We start from the raw sequence: 20,791 nt of genomic DNA, 5'->3' as shown, positions 1-20,791 counted from the left end.
AGGTTTGTACCGGAACACTCGCTGAACTTTGTAGTTTTTTTGTACAGTTATTGAGTCTAAGCCACAAAAATTACCCCCAATAGCCTAACCAAACAACCTTAAGTCCACCTCCACTCAATAACAAATATGTTTTCTTCAGTCAAAAATGCTGAATATCATGTTGCACTTTGCATGGCTTTCAATCCTACTTTATATACGACTTGATGTGCATACTCGTTTAGTACTTACTTTAGCAATGACAACCTGGCAGTAACTTGTACTATCTATCTATCTATCTATCTATCTATCTATCTATCTATCTATCTATCTATCTATCTATCTATCTATCTATCTATCTATCTATCTATCTATCTATCTATCTGTCTGTCTGTCTGTCTGTCTGTCTGTCTGTCTATCTGTCTATCTATCTATCTATCTATCTATCTATCTATCTATCTATCTATCTATCTATCTTTTTAAATGTTTGTGATAGGCTTCTTTCTTTTGTCATTAGGATGTATCTATATTTCGATGAAAATTTTATCATTTTATTTTGAATGTTCTACTTGTATATTTCTGAAATGCCAGTTTGTTCAGAGTATGTCCTGTTCTTTGCATGAATAAGAACTGAAAATGCCTTCCTCCTGCAGCTCTCTCCTCTTGGCTCAAAACAAAATACTAAATATAAATATAGCTAAAGTTGACACTACTTTTCCAACCTTCAACGTCGTCATGGAGTAAAGTCGGGTCTTGGTTGCCTCTGACAGAATCTGGTCAGTGATTGGTAATTATGGCTGTCAATCATGTATTTCACCATCCTACATGTTATTAGCCATAATTTGTGTTACAGAGTAGATTTTCCACAGCCTGAAATGACACTTAAGGAGTATATGCAGCCTTTTGTCCTCCAAGACAACATGAATTACAACATTATATATTTATGGAATTTTTTGCCTGGTGATGATACTAAGCGGTGCAGCTTTAAAGTTGTGAAAGCCAGTGTAAGCACTATATCGCACTATATCGCAAAATCAGGGACAACAAATGGGTTTTTGTCTTAATGTCTTGCTGGACATGTTAAGTTTTATAGAATTTTGTTGTTATCATTTTCATTTTGTTTATTTTACTCAATTTTCATTCTATTGCTTATTTTACATTGTTTTTGTCTTGTTCCATCTTTCACATCATTTTTATTATCAATTATTTTTTCCCCCCACTTTTTAGCTTATTACATATTTTACATACTTTTTGTCTTATTGCATATTTTTTTGGGCTGATTCATCTTGTAACTCTTTTGTCATTTTCATGTCCTTGTGTGTTTTTAATATAACTTAATTTATATTTAAATATCCATGTTTTGTGAGTGATTTGACATTAATTGTTGTATTATCAATATTGACTTAAAGGAAATTGTTTATTGTGCTAACAGTTATTAAAATAACAGCCTTTACTATAATGCAAGCGACAAAAAACAAAACAAAACAAAACAAAAAAACTCCAACAACTTATGTTCTAGTTTATTGGGTATTTATTGAATATAAAATGCTCATTACGATTTCATGAGCTTGATTTTTACTGCTGTGTACTCTTTATATGTGCAAATATGAGATTACTGTTTTTTGTTGTTGTTGTTTTTTTCACTACTCCTACTTTTACTACTTTTCATGATACTATCACCCCCCCCCAAACAATTGTTTCACAATGGCCCAGCTTCAGCTGTAACAAAAAAAGGAAGCCTGTTGTGCAGAATGTCCTCTATTTTCCCCTCTTTTCTCATACGGCTGTGTGCGTCGTCGTGTCCGCGGGTGGTGCATTCGGGGCCGGGTGTTCTGGCTCGGTGACACCGCTGGCCTGCTGCCTTACATGGGCAAACCTCTGAACTTACTCAGACGGCTGGAATTTCACAGTGTGACGTCACTGCCTACTACTCTCCCAGAATTTGGATCTAGAAGTTTCACTTTTTTTGGTGGGATTTGCACCTCTGTTTTATTCCTAGAAAGCGAGGTAAGTCAAACTCTCGACCTGACTCCTAACGCCTTTAACACCTCTCGGACCCCGTATCGGCTCGGATTCAGACGCTTCGCCCTCTGGATGTGACTGATAACCCACTGTTGGAGTAGGTCGTCTTCAGTTTGTTCGGCCTTGTTGGGCTGTAATATGTATTTTTACTGTAGCTCGGACGGAGTTCACAGCGAGGGCGTGGACTTTCAAGTTAGCCTTCACTGCTGCTAATGTTACCCGAGGTTAACAAACAATGCTAATTTTAACAATGCTACTTTACTAGCTGTGGTCACGCGCTGCAAACATACAACAGTCAACCGTCAACTTTGCTAGCTTGGAAAGGGGACTCTGGGCGTCTCTGCTGTGTCTGTTTTTAGCCAAGTGGTCCGCTGCTGAGCAATGCGGAAGACAGACTGTCACCGGAGAAACATGAGAGCCCCCCTGTCTGCACAGAAATATGTCGCTGAATTTGACTTAAGTCCATTCACCAAACTGTCCCGGGAGGATGTAGAGTTAGCTAGCTAACAGCCGTTAAAGTGTCGTTGTTTCAGGTGGCGTTAATAAGCCTTTCATTACGTGTAGAGGCTAACTTGTTTACTATAGCACAGATTTGCCACGTTGTTTAATTAATGATCACGTCAAAAATGATTAACTGACAGTCCAGGAGGTGTTACCATCGGCTACTCACTGTTATACTGTGCCATTCATTATATCTACACATGGATATTTTACAGACCTAAATAACTGACTTTTAACCTTGGTTTGATCTCTTTAACCCTGGGAAGAGAAGACAAAACAGGAAACCATCACTAGTTCGACTTGAACTTACAAATACAGGCCAGACAGGGCTCCACCCAAAGTTTTAAGTCCTATTAAATATCTATTAATGCTCAAACAGCATGGCAATATCGTGATTAACAGTATATGCAGCTCACAGCATACTCTGTCCTGACATTTTATCATGCTAAAAGAAGTCCTTACAAAGAGTAAATGCTTATGTGAGATATAACGCCCTACAAATTAGTCCTTGCAGTTAATCTATTCTGCTTTCCAAGCTGCCGCTTTCTTTGAAGTGTGCACTAACAAAACCGGTAACACTAAACCAGCTCTATGAATTGTATGGTACAAGCCAATAGTGATTTTTAATGCTTGAACAAAAACTAATGCACAGTAGAGCAAGTAGGGGCATATAGACTGCACTCCAGAGACTTTTAATGTGTTGGGAAGTTTTAATTTTATTTCCTTCATATTCAGCCACTTCATGCCCCAGTATTTCCTCTAAAACTTTTCATAGGTTATAGTGACACACAGCTGACTAATGTAATGTAAATAGCTTTGACTCTGTCTCCCGTCTGGCTCCTTTTTGACCTTGGTTAAGGCTATATAGTATATATTATCCTGTCAAAAAATATAAAATGCTTAAGAAGAAATATGCCTAACTTTTGTGATTGAAAAGAGTACATTCAAATGTTGACTTAGATGTGAATTTCAAATCAATAACACCAAGGTCTCCTGAGACTGCCGCCATCAAACTGAATACATCTACGTCATTCTGACACAGTTTTGACTCAGGCAACATTAATCAGAACTGTCTTTAAAATCTCTCATTAAAAAAGGTCTCGTTTGAGAACGTTGATGATGTTAAAGTTAAAAGCTGTGCGCCTTAAACTGCCTTTGAGCCTAGACCCCCTGGTAGGTTTAGTCAAGTTATTCTACTGTTTGTGTTTCTTTTAATGAGCTGTCCTTTTTTTGGAAGGAACAGCAGCAATTTGCTAGACTCAAAAAGCAGAGTTTTAAAGCTGGATGTCAGTGGATTGGTGTAACCTATATGTTACTTTAAAATGTTCATGTCTTCAGTCAGGCTAAAATGTGTGGTAAGTGTGGAATTGCAACTGTGCATTTAGAGGATAACAAGTAAATCCACTCAAATAATGAGCATTTCCTTGTGGTGCTCTCTTGACTGCCACTATGCTCAAATGGAGCCTGTTAAATGAAACAAACCCCAGATGGAACACCTGAAAGCACCCTTTAATATAATGGCGGTTAGTTATTATATGTCAAAAACCCTCTGTCTTCCAAAATATGCATAGGCCCTGAAGAAAGTCAGACAGTAGGGTGAAAGGAAAAGCAAAGTATAGCTATTAAAAATGTATTCAATTCTGTTCAGACAGTGAAACAATCAAGTGGTTCTTGTCAGTACCTGCTTAAATATTCTGTGCACTCCAGGTTGGGGCATGACATTTAGAGGGCTGCTTTACAAAACATACTGTCCTCTGTCTTAACTGTCTAACTGATTAATTGTATGTTAAGTGTCATCATGAATGGATTGGAAACCAATTGTGATGATTAAGACATTGTACATTTAAGAGATTTTATATATTATAGCTTTTTGTATAAGACATCACATTATAAGTAATTTTAATCACGTGCCATGCATTCACAGTTAGCATGTGAAGATTTGACCAGCTTGGAGCTCGTCCCTGGGTTAATAACTGGACCCTTTAACGCAAATAACGAGCTAACGATAGTGTAACTAACGTGGAGGCTTAATGAATGTAAAATCCATTTCTGGGCTGGTTGCATTCGTTAATGTTAATGCAGCTATTAACGAACGAAGGAATGAATGAATGCCACCTTGTTTCCGATGAAATTCGCCATAAATGAGGACAGCCTTATTTTAAGCCAACTCTTTGCTTTGGTTCCAAAAGTATTCATTTTGTTCATTGCATAAATGCAATAATTGTGACAGGTGCCTTCTTATCAAATTAACTGGTGTCACTTTGGGGGTGATTCCATAGTTTAGTTTATTGATGTATCACAAGTCATATCATCATGAAGTATCATTAATATTGTTGCACATCACATTTTCCTCATCATTAGGGCTGTACAATGTGATACTTACAATGTGACGATAAAAGCAGGTCTGTCTTTGGTTCTTTCAGAAATCAGCCCTATCATTTGGATGATGCTTTGTCTTCTTCTGCATGGAACTGATTGGGTATTTTTTTCACTTGTTGTGATTGAAATCTTTATTTTACCACTAAAGTTTAGTTTACCATGTTTCCATTTGGTATCTTATACAAATGAATATGCCTTTGTCCTGTATTTGACAATGCTGCTATAGATTAATTCATTACATCTAGGCCTACAGTTGAAAAGCCTTCACTATTTACCTTTTTCCATCTCATTGAAAAAGTAACCACATTTTCCATAAAAAGGTGAAATGTGATCAAATATTGGAAATTGCGTTTGTCAAGTTTATAATTTCAAGCGTAATAATATTTAAGCCTCTCCATGTGGTAATTTCATAGGAAGAATTTTTCATTCATGGAATTTACAGAGAATGTTCTATGTCCTGATACATCTTATCTGCATATGAAAAGACCTACATCAGAACAGTGTATAGTCCTAGTCTGTCTCTCACCTAAAGCCAGCTGTGATACCCAGCACTAATGATATATATTGGGAGTGATGTTACTTCACCCTGCAGTTGCTGCTCACATACAAGTGTTCCTGATTTTGGCTTCTCCTCACTAGCCTTACTCAACTTTTAACAGCAGTGACTCCTATTGACTTTATGGTGTTTGTCTCCATCTACCAGCCTGGTTTTTAGCTCTCCAAGATGTGCAGTAAAACATCTGGAGTATAAAAAGAATATCTAATACAATCTTACCTCTTATGTTACAGCACTTACTTTGCAGGTTTATTGCACTAGATGTACTATGTATCATACTATACGTTTCTTTGCAGCAGCTTTGCTGTTGCATCAGAAATCACCTGCCAACTAAAGCTAGCATCATCCTCGGGCCAGTTAGAAAATATGCTGCATGGAAATAAAGAAAGAGGAAGTGCTGTGTGTGCACATCCTCAACAAATTCCCTGCAAACTGGTTATGGACAAATACACTGAATAGTTAAGACATCATATTAGACCCTTGGGACTATTCACAGGGTTAAAAAATGCACCAAAGCAACATCAGTAATTGTTAGTTAAATCCACATGGAATTACACGTGTTCTGTTTATAATCATTGAACTGTCTTTATGATTGTTGTACATTAAATTGAGGCTTGAAACATGATGGCCAAACAAAGGTGGATCCATTTGTCTTAAGTTCTCCTTTCTGAATGATTGTTACACTGTGGTGAAATATTTTCTTTACCATTACTTGTCAGCATTTTCCCTGTGCCTGTGTCTTGCCGTGAAGTATTACTCCAACAGTATGACAGGTGCCTGGTGAAAAATGACTTGGAAAAATGAATCTAAATGGATATGTTACATTTAGGTTCATACGGAATTTATTGAGGCTTGCTCAGGGTTTCATCCCTCTGCTGATTAACAACACTATCATGTAAAGCCATCTATGAGTCGACAGGACCAGCCTAGAAATATTGGTGTGGTCCTGCACAACACAATTAAAGTTATGTAATCCAGTTGAGTAATGCAGACACATCTTTATTTCTCAACAGATTTCAGTGCATTGTTTCAACATTCATCGAGGAGTGCTATACACCCAGAGAAGAAAAGGTATGTTGACTTTTGCTGGCCTTGGTTGTTCTTTTGTGTTTTTGCACTGTAGGGGGTATGGTGGCAATATTGTGTGTTGAGAAGAAGGGACTGTAAGCGTAGTCATGTAGAAAAGTGTCCACAAGGATGGTCTGAGAGGTTTAATAGGTTAGTGGTACCAGAGAGCACAATGTTGTTCTTGGTTGTCCCTGGCCTGACTGCTGGTGTTTCATTATATTCAAGCTTATACTCAGCATGCATTTATGGGTCTTCTAAGATTTTCTGGTGCAGTCTTTGTTTACATTGTGTTTTGTAAATAGACTGAGTTTGAATAGGGTATAGAAGTCAATCTACCCAAACCCAAGTAACTGTGGAACTGTATGAACACAGTAATTAGCAGGCTATTGGGTAGACTGGATTGGAAAACTGAATGAATATTGAATACTAACATTAGCTAATACAGGTTATGCTAACAAGTGTGTGAAACATGTGTAACAAAATCCTTTGACAGACTGGTTTTGTATCTTCTTAACTCAAGCTGTAGTAGAGCCATCTGTCAGGAAAGAAATAATTTATATAATGACTTTCTTGTAGCTATGAAATTATAGTAATAGCTAACTGGTGGATAGGGAAGAAATTCCTAGTGTCATATTGCCTTCAATCTCAATCAGTCCTTGGCTTTGTGTAGTAGCTAATGCTTAACATCAGAAGAATGATCAGAAGGTATAGCCCTGCACATACAAAAGAATAGGAAAATCTATAGCAATGCATAATAGCTGGAAGCACATCCGTAGGTATATTAATGATCATCCATAATGTACTTATAGCATAGAGGTCCTCATCTGTAGTTATTTAATGTTATTTAGGGCTCTGATCTGGACATCGAAATTGACAGTCATTGATTTAATTCATTTAAATATTTTAAAAATATCAGAAGAAACATGCTCTTTCAATGTGTAATCAAATACTCATTCTTTTCATAAACTTTATGAGTGTTTAAGAATTTCATTAGTCTAAAAGCTGTCCGCTCCTCAGGGATTTGGATGAAGTGGATTGTTCTATGTCAGGAAACGAGCACTCTCAAGCCAAGTAGCTCCTCAATGTGAATCCAGTCCAGGCAAGGCACTGCAATGTTCTCTCTTAGTGGCTGTTAATATTACATGATCTCCGCTGACCTACGGCACTCATGGGGAGTAATCCGACTTTAATTATGCCTTCTTAATCACTTGAAGACAGTCTGTGGGATGAGGCAGTTTCTCATAGTGAATGGGTTGTCTCTACCTGGTAATCTGGACCAGGACGCCAGATGTAGAAAAAGGTAAAATGAAGTCTCAAACTTACAAAAACAAGCAGATTTCCCTTCACTTTTGAATTTTATTGAGGTCAGTAATGTTCAGTTCTTTGCTGTGTAGCGTTTACTGTTTAAAGTAGAACTCGCATGGAAGGTCTGCACTGCTACCCATCTTAGGTCAGACTGAACCCAATTGTAAAATGTTCTCTACAATCATCATTATTATTTCTAGTGAAAGGTATGCACCACAGAGCTGGCTCTGTTGAGTGATTCTGGCTCTCTGAGTATGGCATTCCAAGCTAAAAGCAAACCAAACTGATATTGCCCCTCAATAGTGTCTTCATATTTTCTCCATATTTGGAAATGTTTACCTCCTCATGATGGTTGACAGAGGTTGGAAGAGGGGATGTGAGTCATTTCAGCTGCATAAGGCTTCTTAAGGGTGAGAAGAGGCTTCCAAGTGATTGCCATTTAGTGAAGCTAGCAGTTTTATGTACGTCAATGAACTAAAGAGAAGCAGTGAGTATGATTTTTGCTCTTTATACTTTAGTTTTGTTACAGTCTGTTGGTTTACAGGGAGGGGAAGCAGTTTGTTTTTCTCAGACTTATTGCGATCATTGTTAAACTTTCTGTCTAATATAATATAACCTAATATAATGTAACAAACTTTGTCTTGTGATCGGTCATGAGAAACTCAAATAGTTTCACTGGCATTCATTTGTCCATGTCTTTTGTGTCTGCATAGTTTAGTCAGAAATAGTCTTGTTTTCCAAAAGTGATGCCTATCAGTATTCTATGCACGTGAGAAAGTTGTGTTCCTGCTCAAGAGTGATAAAGATGTCATTTCTAATCTCATGCATCGGGCTCAAGTGTTGCTGCGCATGTGGGCGAAGTATAGAAAAACCAGGGAAATTACAATGACTGTTGCTTTGACCAGATACTGCAGGGAGGTTTCTGAAAACTTTGGGTTAACTCAGCACTTACATGAGAGATTCTCTGCAGGACTGACATGTTTGTCACTTAGGGAAGGTTAGAGGTCAATACAAAAACTTGAAAATATGTTTGTGCGACTGTTGTGTTTGGGAATCACAGAGGTGTTTAAAATGCAGGTTTAATTGTTAGTGTTTTAAATCTGTGTGTGCATATGTATATGTATATGTATATGCGTAAGAGAGTGTGAGTCGGGGCAGCTCAGGTCATTGTAGACTTCTGGTTTTGAAGACATCCACCTGAACTGATAGCTGCACCGTAACAGGTCTGACCTTCCTCCTGGCTCTTCTCACACTTCAAACAGTTAGTGGCAGGTGCCTGGCTGTTTTTTTTTTTTTAACTTCACAGGTTGGTTTAAGCAAGAGGTAAATGATTTGACTTCGCCGTGAGGGCTACTGCTGCTGCTGACTTTAGTGATGGTGTGGTGTGATTGTATAATTACTTTTATCTTTAAATTACTCTGCAGATGAGGCAGCTTGCAGTTTTAGAGCTTGTCACCCTGTTAATTGTTCTTTTTCCAATAGTGTTACAACATATAAAATTCTGCATGCTTATACTTTATTATGAATGAAACAGTTTGTTGAGTGAACTATGTGTGTGTGTATGTGTATATATATATATATGTGTGTGTGTGTGTGTGTGTGTATATATATATATATATATATATATAAACACGATAAATAACTGAATAAAAAAAAGAGTTTGATTTTTCGTACACTATTCAGTCGATTCTTTTCACATTTGCCACACATGTTCTTTACCACTAGGAGAGGTGCAGCGCACAATTTTATCCCAGATTTAAAATTTTTGGATTTTGTACACATTCATGAGTATTTCATCTTAGACAATTTGTACAACTGATTTCTGGGATGCTATTTATCCGATTCTTTTCCAATTTCACACACATGTTCTTTACATGTGTCTTTCTCCCAATTTTGGCACTTTTTACTAATTGTGAAAAGTTTTGATCAGTGAGCAGGAATAGCAAAGTGTTGTGTGACCAGTCGGGGATATTAGTAAGCTCTGCAAACTTTTTCACTTATTTTCTGGTGTTTTTTACAAGCTTTCATTCAGCATGTCATAGGGCTGTGCAATTAATCGAAATTCAATTATGATTTCAATTATTACACGCAACGATTACAAAAATTATGTAATTGAGAAAAAACGATTATTAATTTTGAGTCGTTTTAATTCACGCGTACGCAAGCTACCATGAGCTGCTCTGCCCCGCCCCCCTCTAAGCTACTGCTGCCAGCTAGCCGGCAGGTCTTCCCCAAGAGGAAAGTTGTACCTAGCGGTCTGGAAAAATGGCAGGAGAATCACAGCAGAAGTGCTTGGTAAACAAAAAAGGCAAGTCAAATTCAATTGTATGGAATCACTTTGGGTTTGATGAAGAAGACGAGGAGCAAAAACACATCATGTGCAAAAAGTGTTTCGTAGTTGTGTCCGCACCGACCGGTAACACAACAAACCTCTTTAACCATCTAAAGTTTAACCACCGCCACCTTTATCATAATCTTATGAAAAACCTAAAACACATAAAAACAACTCCGTCTACAACTTCGTCCGCAATGCAATCTTCAGTTTCCGAATCTCTTTACACTGCAACTCCCGTATTAACCTAACCTAACCTAACCTAACCTAACCTAACCTAACCTAACCCGTACAACCCTAACGTACGTTTTCTAGATGGCTGATGTATACAGAAGGCCTTAACTGAAACCTCACGGCACGCCACTGAACTTACTATGTTTCATACTACATTGAACATACTTGAATTTATAATTTGCACTTTACGTGAGCTTTTTTTTTTTTTTTTTTTTTTTTTAATTGCTACAGTTCTATGGCAAGTCTATAGCAGTTTAATTACAGCGCACTATTTATTTACAAAAGGAAACATACTTGAATTTACAGTACACTTATTTGCATTCAAAGATTTTTTTGTTTCGTACAAAAGTGAACATACTTTGTTTTAGTGGTTATAAGCTTTGTTTATGTTTAAAGAGTATATTTTACATTGTTTTGCAAGAAAAAAATAAACAACTTTAAGATTAACAAATAATTGTTTTTAATAATCGTGATTTCAATTATTGCTAAAATTTTTTTTTTTTTTTTCTATAATCGAGCAGCCCTAGCATGTCAGATGTTTTTAACTGTCTGTGTTCCTTCTTGTCAGTGACTTTAAACTTTAGAACCCATTTAGTTCAGTTTTCAATATTGCAGAAGACTTTCACACAGTACTGTATATAGTACGGATGGGTACCTTTCACATTTAAACCGATATGGTACCGATACTCGGTTCCTAGGAACCGGTATACAACACAGGGCTTTAGATTACCTTAATTTGGGCACATCAGATGCTGGAATCGGCGGAGGGGGTGGGTGCGGGATTAGATTTTTCAACAGTAATTCCTGTTTTCTCAGACTATTTCAGATATATTCAAGAGTATGAAGGCATGGATTCCACAAGTCTAATTTCCAGAAGTATTGATCAGCATATGGCCAGCTGATTTTAATTCCAAAATCACAGGACTGCATGCAGGCAGATAATTCATATGTCATATGTTTCACTGCGTTTGTTATGTGAGCGGCCTGAACTTATAGGTCGCCCACGAGGCATGGTTGTTGAGAGAAAACCTTTGGCGTACAACGTACGAGTCAATCTCCAAGCTCTCATCACCTCTCATTGGCCGAAACGGGTGATTTAGACCAATCAAACGGCGCAAATATGTCATACCTGCTGCCAGACAATAGTCTGGTCTTGTCTGTCTTTTATGTTTTGTGTGTCACTTCCTGTTTTATTTTGTTAAGTTTTCCCTCATGTGTCTTGTCTGTCGTCTTTACTTCCTGTTCCCCGCTCATCCTGACCTCTGACCTGGTTACCTGTCTCCGCCCTAATTTGCTCCACCTGTGTCTAGTTGTCTTCCCTCCCTTTTGTGTATTTAAACCCTGTCTTTTCCCCTTGTCAGTCGCCAGTTTGTAACTCCAGTAGTTCAGACCAGCGTACTTGACCTCGTTTGTTCGTTTGCTTGCCTGTTTTTTGACCTGTTTTGGATTCCTCGGTTTCTCGTCTTCTGCCTGATCCCTGTCGGTTTTTGTCTGCCTCATCTGATCTGGTTTTGACCTTCTCGCCCTGACTACCGGTACGTGAGTTTGCCTAGTCCTTATGTCCTGTTGCTCGATTGTTAGCCTGCCTGTGTATGACCTGTTTCCGTCCCTGACCTCCCTTTGCTTTTCCCCAGTCGGGGAAAAGACTCCTAACACCGCTCGGGGAGACGGGCTGCTGCCCTCGATCCGGAGGACGAATCTGAGGAGAAAATCCCCAACCATTATCCTCAAGATTCTGTCACTCATTATATTTTTTCACCTGTGTGTGAACAATAAACCTTTTGGAACTAACTTTTGTTGTCGGAGTTCTGCATTTGGATTCTGGGTTTGTGCTAACGTTATCACAAAATATGACTTCTGCGGGAAGCATGAATACTTGTGCTTTCCTGTTCGGTACATATGTGTTGTTGTTGTCAATGTTTTCTCTGTCGTTATGAACAAGCCTTGTATATTATAACCGATGTGTTTACGGGAGGAAAAAAGCAGGGGCGAGTGAGTCAATACTTTCGTTTACACTCTGCTCTGGCCTTTTTTTATTTTTAATTTGGGGACACTAATTTGGGGACATTTAATTTGGGCACACCGTTAGTCGGCCCAGCCAAGGTGTAATCTAAAGGCCTGCAACAGTATCTGTTTTCAGTACTTTTTGTGTGTATGTGTGGTGATTAAAGTCATTTTGTCTATAAAAATAGTAAAAACTTCTGAATTTTGAATATTTTTTTTCTCAACATCACAACTGAAATAACATAACACAAAACTTGAGAGAACTTGAGTGTGGGGGAGAGCACATAACTTGAAAATAAATATAACATATATAAAATTTTAAAATTTTAGTTAAAGTATTACAAACTAAGACAAACCACTTCCTCTAGCATGAGCTGTACTGCCACAGAATTTTAAGAGATTTCTCTGAGAGCTGACTCAACTACACGGAGGTTGCTGTCCAGGGTTATCCAGTAATTCACTGTTACATCACAACTTTGTTAAAGTCTCAGTTGTGATTGGTTAGTAATAGCATTTTGTGGTCAGAGATATTGCTATGGAATCTACATTTCTAGCATAACAGGCTAATTTAATTTTATTGGAAGCAACAAAATCATTTTCAAATAAATGACATCTTTGTTCTAGCACTATTTTTGGTCAAATTGATTCTTAAGTAAATAACCATGAAATAAGCATAATAATGTGCTGCGGGTTTTTCATTATTGGTCACACTGAATGTTACCCCTTACATAATCATCGCGATCATACTTCTTTAACCTTCTTCTTATTGACCATGAGGTACTTTGTTTCAGAAAGATGTTTCTCGTCATATTAAACCATTTTCTCTTTGCTCTGATGATATAAAACTGACAGCTATAACCATATATTCATATCTTCTTATTGTTTCAGGTCACACTAACCCTTCTGTACTGCTTCATTCACTATATTGACCACATGACTTGAAGATCCTCAGTGTGAAAGGCTTCCTTTCGCATTGTGGTTGTTTCCTGACAGATGGGCAGTACACATAGCCTTCAGTAGTATGATCAGAATGATAATCATATTAATTTACAATCTCATAAGCACAGGCTCCATCAGGCAGTCGTCATATTTAGGAGTAATTCACACTATTTTCTGAAGTTACAAGAGTTTACTTAATGTGATGTGGCAGACTTACATTGTATTGGTTATCAGGGTATCACTTAAAAAAAAAGAAAACTATAAATATCATACATTGTTTCAGATATTTCTTCATCATAGATGCTTTTGGGATTAAATACCTCGGCTTTATAGGATTGGACCACTGCAAGCAAGACTAAAGGCTCAAAAGGAAAGTGATGAAAGGTTTTAGATGCATGGAACTTCTTATGGTCTAATTAACGTTTATTATTTACATTATGATTGCAACATAATACAACATAATCAAGTTCATACATTTTAATATGCACCTGTATTTATATCTTCTTCTTTACAACCACAGTACCAACAAACTCACAGGGTTCAAATGATCTACATCAGTGTTTGAGTGACTTCAGTGACTCCACTAGTTCAAGAAGCAGTGACAGACAGTGATAGCAGTATTTTATTAATCTCTGGCAGCATCTCAGACTGTTGAAATGACTTAATCTTGTCTCACTCCACTCTGCTGTCCTTAATTTTGTGACACAGAAGTTCTCGGTTTGGGAGCGATTGTATGTTTTGAAGACAACTCGTCCAAATGAATCTCGTCAACAAATTAAGGCCTGATTAACAAGAGCAATTACACGGAGGATCCAACTGCAGTGAACAGAATCAAGCTAAAGTGGAGGAGATTATCTTTCTTATTAAGGAGAATTACTTTAAGGGTTTGATTACTTTTTGTTTTTGTGTGTAACTCTGGATTACTCTTTAACTAATGATGCCTTCCAAACAGCTATTTCTTTCTTTAATGAATTGAGTTTTAGAGAACGCTAAGACTAAACATGAAAAGTGCAGCTGCTGTTTTCTCTCACGGAGAACATTTTCTCCAGTTATTCTGCCACTAGGGTATGAATTTAACCTTCTGTGAGAAACCTTCTAATAGCATGTTTAGCAACAGTTACACTTGTACGTACTCTTTAATACAAAAGTATCTGCTTAGTACCGCTAACATGCATTTTTCCATCTTCTTCAGCCATACTGAATGGAGTACTTTAATGATCAACAATCAAAGACACATTATTTTTCAGTTTATTTCAAGGCTTTGGCTGTGTCCCTCATTTCAGTCTTGATTTGGTCCATGCTGGCAGGTATTATTATGTTTGAACATCATTACCTCAGTTAAACATCATCTTTCAAGCAAGTCCTCAAGGCTTTACCTGCATATATTGTTCCCTTTCGCATTAAAAAAGGACCACAACAATCTGTTTGACTGAAAACTTAACCCTGTATGTTGGAAGAAAAATGTAATATTTTGCATTCAGTACTGAGTTCCTTAGTGTATGTTTGCTACACCAATATCCAGTCTAGAGTCCAACATTATTACCTGCTTCAATTAGCTATTAGCTGCTAATAGAAGAAGTTAGCAGGACTGCACATCTCCAAGAAAACCCCTCAAAACAAAACAAAAAAACAACAACCTAATATTCAGTTAGGCTCTATCTTGATGGATCAACCACAGAATTGAAAATTAAATAAAATCTAAAATAAAAATCAAATAAAAAACTAAATACAGACCTAACAAGATTAATACTTCAACAGTTAGCCTATGTCTTACAGCTAGCTAGGTTGGTAGCAATAGCAAACCTTAGCATACTTCTTTATAACATTGTCATTGGTTCAACCTAAACTGTGAGGTAATGACAATGATATTCTGACTAAAGACACAAAATCTTAATCTTTTGATTGATGATCATACCATCATGTAAAACAAACTGCAGGTCAAATTGGACTAAAATGGAAGTATTTTATTTATGGACAAAGAATCACTGCAGACTTAATTTAAGTCACCAGCCTAACATCATTAATGTAAAAAGCAACTTGTACAATGCTTTCTGTAAAGTACTAGAATTGCATCAATACTTGGGCCATTTCAAATGAATGTTAGCTGATACAAGCTGTATGCTTTGTCTGAACGGCAGATCTTTGACAAATTCAGATCATCCACAATTTAAGAGAACCTCTGTAGAATGCCAAGTCCTAAATGTGCCTCTCTAACATCTTCTGAACCTCCACCAGCACCACGCACATTTTGGTGAAGCAGTACGACTATCTTTGTTAGGAGTAAGTCATCCTTTGCCACAGTGTTTTGATTCATTGTGGGACTACTGCACACTCTTGATAATAAAAGGGAGACATTCTGCAGTATTTTTTCCTAGGAAAACTTGTATTCTTGTTTTTCTGCCAGTGACCTCAGTATTTCTATTTCTTAGACCTGTTGCCATTTTTGTTATGATTTTTCAGGGCTTCTTAATTACTTTGTCATTCATCAGTTATCCTACTCAGTCAAATAAAGCAGGCTTTCAGAATTTTAAAGTTGTACACTCCAAGGACATTAACAGTCTGTGTATTGAAGTACATCAGTGCTCCAATAATATAGTATTTATGAACTCAAGTATTATAGCTTTTGTTATTAATTCATTTAAAAATATTCTTTAATACGAAAAGGATGCAAGGTTTAGTTCAGACTGTTCCTCACTATATTCAAACACAGTTGATAATTAATTGCATGTGCAACCTGGTACAAGGTCAGTTTCCTCTAATTCAAGTCTCCATCGCATTTAAGAAGATTCTCATCTTTGTTAAACAAGCAGGAAAAGCATCTTTATCTGAAATAGTCCATAATGGGTGTTTTCATGGTTTTTTCTAGTTTAACATGCTGCTTGAACACAAATGCAGTTTGAGTAGCCTATATCAGCCACCCTTGTCCTCTCTGAACTATTCTTGACAACCCTTCACATGTACTGTTACTGAGCTGCAATGGATTTTTTAAATAGTTAACAGTTGACCATAATGTTCAACTTCAGGAACATAAAGTAGAAAAATTTTCCATAGTTAAAATGAGCAGAAACTTTGCTGATTTCCTGAAAACAATTGTTTGAATGGGTCCCAAGACAGTGTCTTCCATCGAAATGCATTCAACTGTTGCTTGTTTTTCTTTTTTTTTTCTACCAGTAAATACTCATTATATTATGCATTGTGACATTCTTTCTGCCCCCCATTGTTTAGGATCAGATTCCACTAAGTGATTAATCTCAGATTAGGCAGAAGCTTGAGACTAATGGGACACTTGTGGGACACACAATGTGACTGATACACTTGCTTGGCATGCAGTGACAGATGCCAGCCTCTAAAGGCGGTCAAATTACTGAAGCATGTTGCTGGCAAAACACTGCCATTAATGATGTGTCAAAATGTATAAAAAGCATACCACATAAATCAGATTAGAAAGACAAAAGGAAAAAAATGGATGTCACTGGGCACGGTTATACTTTTTACATGGCTGAAAAACATTAAAACAAATCAAAGAATCTTATGTGACACTCAGTTTTAGACTTTTAGATATTTTAAGATGGAACACAAGTGTTCATGAAGGTGCGCATTAGGTGTTCACATTACAAAGCACACTATGATGGATGATGTCCTCAGGCAATAGAGAAACTGCACAGGGGTTAAAGCTATACCTACAGATTTGGTATGTTGCACAGCACTTTAGAACTTGAGCATCATGAAAATCCCACCTGCCTCCCCCTGCCTGACCTCTGACGCTTATCTATTAGCCAGAGAAGTCCTCTAGCAATGTGCTGAACCAGCTCTGGTTACTGTACGACCAACACAGTCAAACGCAACACCGGAGTTGCATTTGAGAACAGGATTGATGACAACTTCACAATAAACACTGAGGCTGCTGCAAGCGCTGATGTTTACGCTAACACCGATAACACTGTCCATAATGCTACAGCTAAATCTAAAGCGATTGCGAATGCTACATGCTTGGATTGTTTACACTAACAGTGAAGTTAACGCTGATGCTAATCTTCATTGTACAAATAACATAACATGACAGAACTATAGTAACTGATAGCATCTAGATGCTGCATTATCACATGTAATGTTGTGTTCTATGATTAGACAAACTGAAAGTACCTGTTCAGCAGAAACTTCGTGACCATCTCACCGCTTTTAAGCTCCGGATGAAACCATTTTAGCCTCTGCCATTGCTCGAAGGCAGACCCGATGTACACTATATTGCCAAAAGTATTGGCTCCCCCATCCAAATAATCAGAATCAGGTGTTCCAATCCCTTCCATGGCCACAGGTGTATAAAATCCAGCACCTAGGCATGCAGACTGCTTTTACAAACATTTGTGACAGAATGGGTCGCTCTCAGGAGCTCAGTGAATTCCAGCGTGGAACTGTGATAGGATGCCACCTGTGCAACAAATCCAGTGGTGAAATTTCCTCGCTCCTAAATATTCCACAGTCAACTGTCAGCTGTATTATAAGAAAGTGGAAGTGTTTGGAAACGACAGCAACTCAGCCACGAAGTGGTAGGCCACGTAAACTGACAGAGCGGGGTCAGCGGATGCTGAGGTGCAGAGTGCGAAGAGGTCGCCAACTTTCTACAGAGTCAATGGCTACAGACCTCCAAACTTCATGTGGCCTTCAGATTAGCTCAAGAACAGTGCGCACAGAGCTTCATGGAATGGGTTTCCATGGCCGAGCAGCCGCATCCAAGCCATACATCACCAAGTGCAATGCAAAGCACCGGATGCAGTGGTGTAAAGCACGCCACCACTGGACTCTAGAGCAGTGGAGGCGCCTTCTCTGGAGTGACCAATCGCGCTTCTCCATCTGGCGATCTGATGGATGGGTCTGGGTTTGGCGGTCGCCAGAAGAATGATACTTGTCGGACCGCATTGTGCCAAGTGTAAAGTTTGGTGGAGGGGGGATTATGGTGTGGGGTTGTTTTTCAGGAGCTGGGCTTGGCCCCTTAGTTCCAGTGAAAGGAACTGGGAATGCTTCAGCATACCAAGACATTTTGGACAATTCCATGCTCCCAACTTTGTGGGAACAGTTTAGAGCTGGCCCCTTCCTCTTCCAACATGACTGTGCACCAGTGCACAAAGCAAGGTCCTTAAAGACATGGATGACAGAGTCTGGTGTGGATGAACTGGACTGGCCTGCACAGAGTCCTGACCTCAACCCCATAGAACACCTTTGGGATGAATTAGAGCGGAGACTGAGAGCCAGGCCTTCTCGTCCAACATCAGTGTGTGACCTCACAAATGCGCTTCTGGAAGAATGGTCCAAAATTACCATGAACACACTCCTAAACCTTGTGGACAGCCTTCCCAGAAGAGTTGAAGCTGTTAGAGCTGCAAAGGGTGGACCCACGTCATATTGAACCCCATAGACTAGAAATGGGATGGCACTGAAATTCATATGAGAGTCAAGGCAGGTGAGCAAATACTTTTGGCAATATAGTGTATATTCACATCTTGCCTCTTGCTGCATCAAGAATTCTCTTTTGGGCAGGTTTTTCTGCTACAGTCTTTTTGTGCATCTTATTCTCTGTGTTTGCAACTGGGGGTGGAAGTGGCGGCTGGCCTTGTTCGGTCATTGAAAGTTCTTCGCCGTTCCTTGATATCTTTCAAAGACTGCTCTGCCACAGAGTCTCATGACTTGCAAGCGGTGACAGTGGTCGGCAACTGACATGGGACATGGCAACGGAATACAGACAGGAAGCTCAGCCAATTGGTCAGACTTTTATCAGAAATATGAGTATTTTTGAACGTTTTTGAGTTTCAAAACCTGGTGGATTTCTTTTACATTGTAGTTTGCCACATGCTTATTGAACTGAATATACTTTATTGATCCCCCAAAAGGGAAATTCAAGTGTGTACAGCAGTGCAAGACAGTATGCGTCAATACAATAGAAAAATGAAGAGATAAAAATATAAACAATATAAACATGTTTGTTAAAGTGGCTAAGGTGACAAGAAGTAGCAATAATAATAATGATAAAGTAGCAAGTGTGCAGTAGGTGACTTTTATAAATGTGCAAGTGACATTGACAGATGTAACGACCGCTTAGAGCAGGATGTAATTCAAGCCAAGCTGCTGTTGTACAGTCTGATGGCGGATGGAACGAAGGAGCGCCTGAAACGTTCTGTTCTGCACCTGGGTGGGATAATCCGCTGGCTGAATGAGCTGCCCATCAGCCACAGCTTCTGATGCAGAGGGTGAGAAGGACTGTCCAGGATTGCACAGATTTTGTCCTTCATCCTCCTCTCAGCCACCATGTCCAGACTGTCCAGGTCCAGTCCCACCACAAAACGGGCTTTCCTCACCAGCTTGTGGAGCCTGTTGCTCTCACAGTCCTAACGCCACCCCACCAGCACATTACAGCAGAGAATAGAAGAAGGTTTTGAAGAGACCACTGCAGACACCAAAAGACTTCAGTCTCCTCAGGAAGAACATCCTGCTGTGGCCTTTCTTGTAAAGAGCATCTGTGTTGTCTGACCAGTCCAGTTTATTGTTTATGTGGACCCGAAGGTGCTTGTGTGAGTCTACAATCTCCACCTCTTCACCCTGGATGGTGATTGATACAGGTTGATTCCTAAAGTCCACCACCATTTCCATTTGCTATCATTTGTTGTATAGAGTGTTAACATGTACATTTAAATTTACAGTCTGGCTGTGGATTTATAAAGAGTATAGTGAGGATGCAGGTGATGGTAGAAAGCTCAGTGGAGTTTGAGACAAGCTGAGAACATATATGTTTGTTTGTTTTTTTTTGCTTTGTGTCATTCTTAGTAAAGCTCAGACAAAGCTAAGTGAAGCACATTGAGCTTTCAACTATAGGTTCAGAACAGGTTGTAGTTTTTGTTCCTATGTCTTATTGTATTATTGTAGCTGCGTAAATCCAAAGTGTCAGCAGCAGAAATTGTACCCACTCACTCTTTGAACGACCTGTGTTAACAGCTGCATTCATCAGTCTACTGGCTCAGTGTGCATGTGCATATTTCACGTAGCTCATCGGCAGGATTAATTGCCAACAAGTCCCCTGTGGTCCAGGAATGCAATTACCTACTGACCCAAATCATTCTGCTGGCTAGAAGTCACTGTCTCTGTTCTGGCAATGTTACACCAGGGACCGGGTCTTCACATAACCTCACACTCGCCTTTTGATGCATCCATACATCAGGGCGCTCTATGATTTCATGTTTGTGTGCTTTTTAAGGTCACAAAGTGGTATAGTTATTACCCAGGGGATCTATGGTGGAAGGTTCCCATAAAGTATAAGACATAAGATGTTTTATTTTTATTTTTTTTAATCAAACATATGATATATGACATTTCCACAAAATGTAACATTTCCACAAACAGGCAAGCTTATCTTATATACTTTGTTTACTTTTATAATATTGTATTTAATGATTCCTACAATGTTTAAATCCAGAAAAATGCCATTT

The 20,791-nt window shown here is 38.5% G+C and overlaps 1 protein-coding gene across 4 annotated transcripts in view; it reads left to right on the top strand.

The window, feature by feature from the left end:
* The first annotated feature begins 1,790 nt into the window (after positions 1-1,790).
* Positions 1,791-20,791, top strand: part of lpp (LIM domain containing preferred translocation partner in lipoma) — a 208,316-nt gene continuing 189,315 nt past the window's right edge. Inside the window, exons 1-2 of one of the 4 annotated variants that reach the window (XM_030132580.1) lie at positions 1,791-1,983; positions 6,448-6,505. The gene's annotated coding sequence lies outside the window, so the exon portion shown is untranslated. Of the gene's footprint in view, positions 1,984-2,016; positions 2,096-6,447; positions 6,506-8,205; positions 8,295-20,791 lie in introns of those variants that run through there. The other 3 variants (XM_030132583.1, XM_030132581.1, XM_030132582.1) reach the window with 3 other exon arrangements.

Source organism: Sphaeramia orbicularis, chromosome 4, assembly GCF_902148855.1.
Source record: "Sphaeramia orbicularis chromosome 4, fSphaOr1.1, whole genome shotgun sequence".
Lineage (NCBI taxonomy): Eukaryota > Metazoa > Chordata > Actinopteri > Kurtiformes > Apogonidae > Sphaeramia > Sphaeramia orbicularis.
The sequence above is the reverse complement of the archived record's forward strand: the minus strand, read 5'-3'. Positions and strand labels throughout refer to the sequence as shown.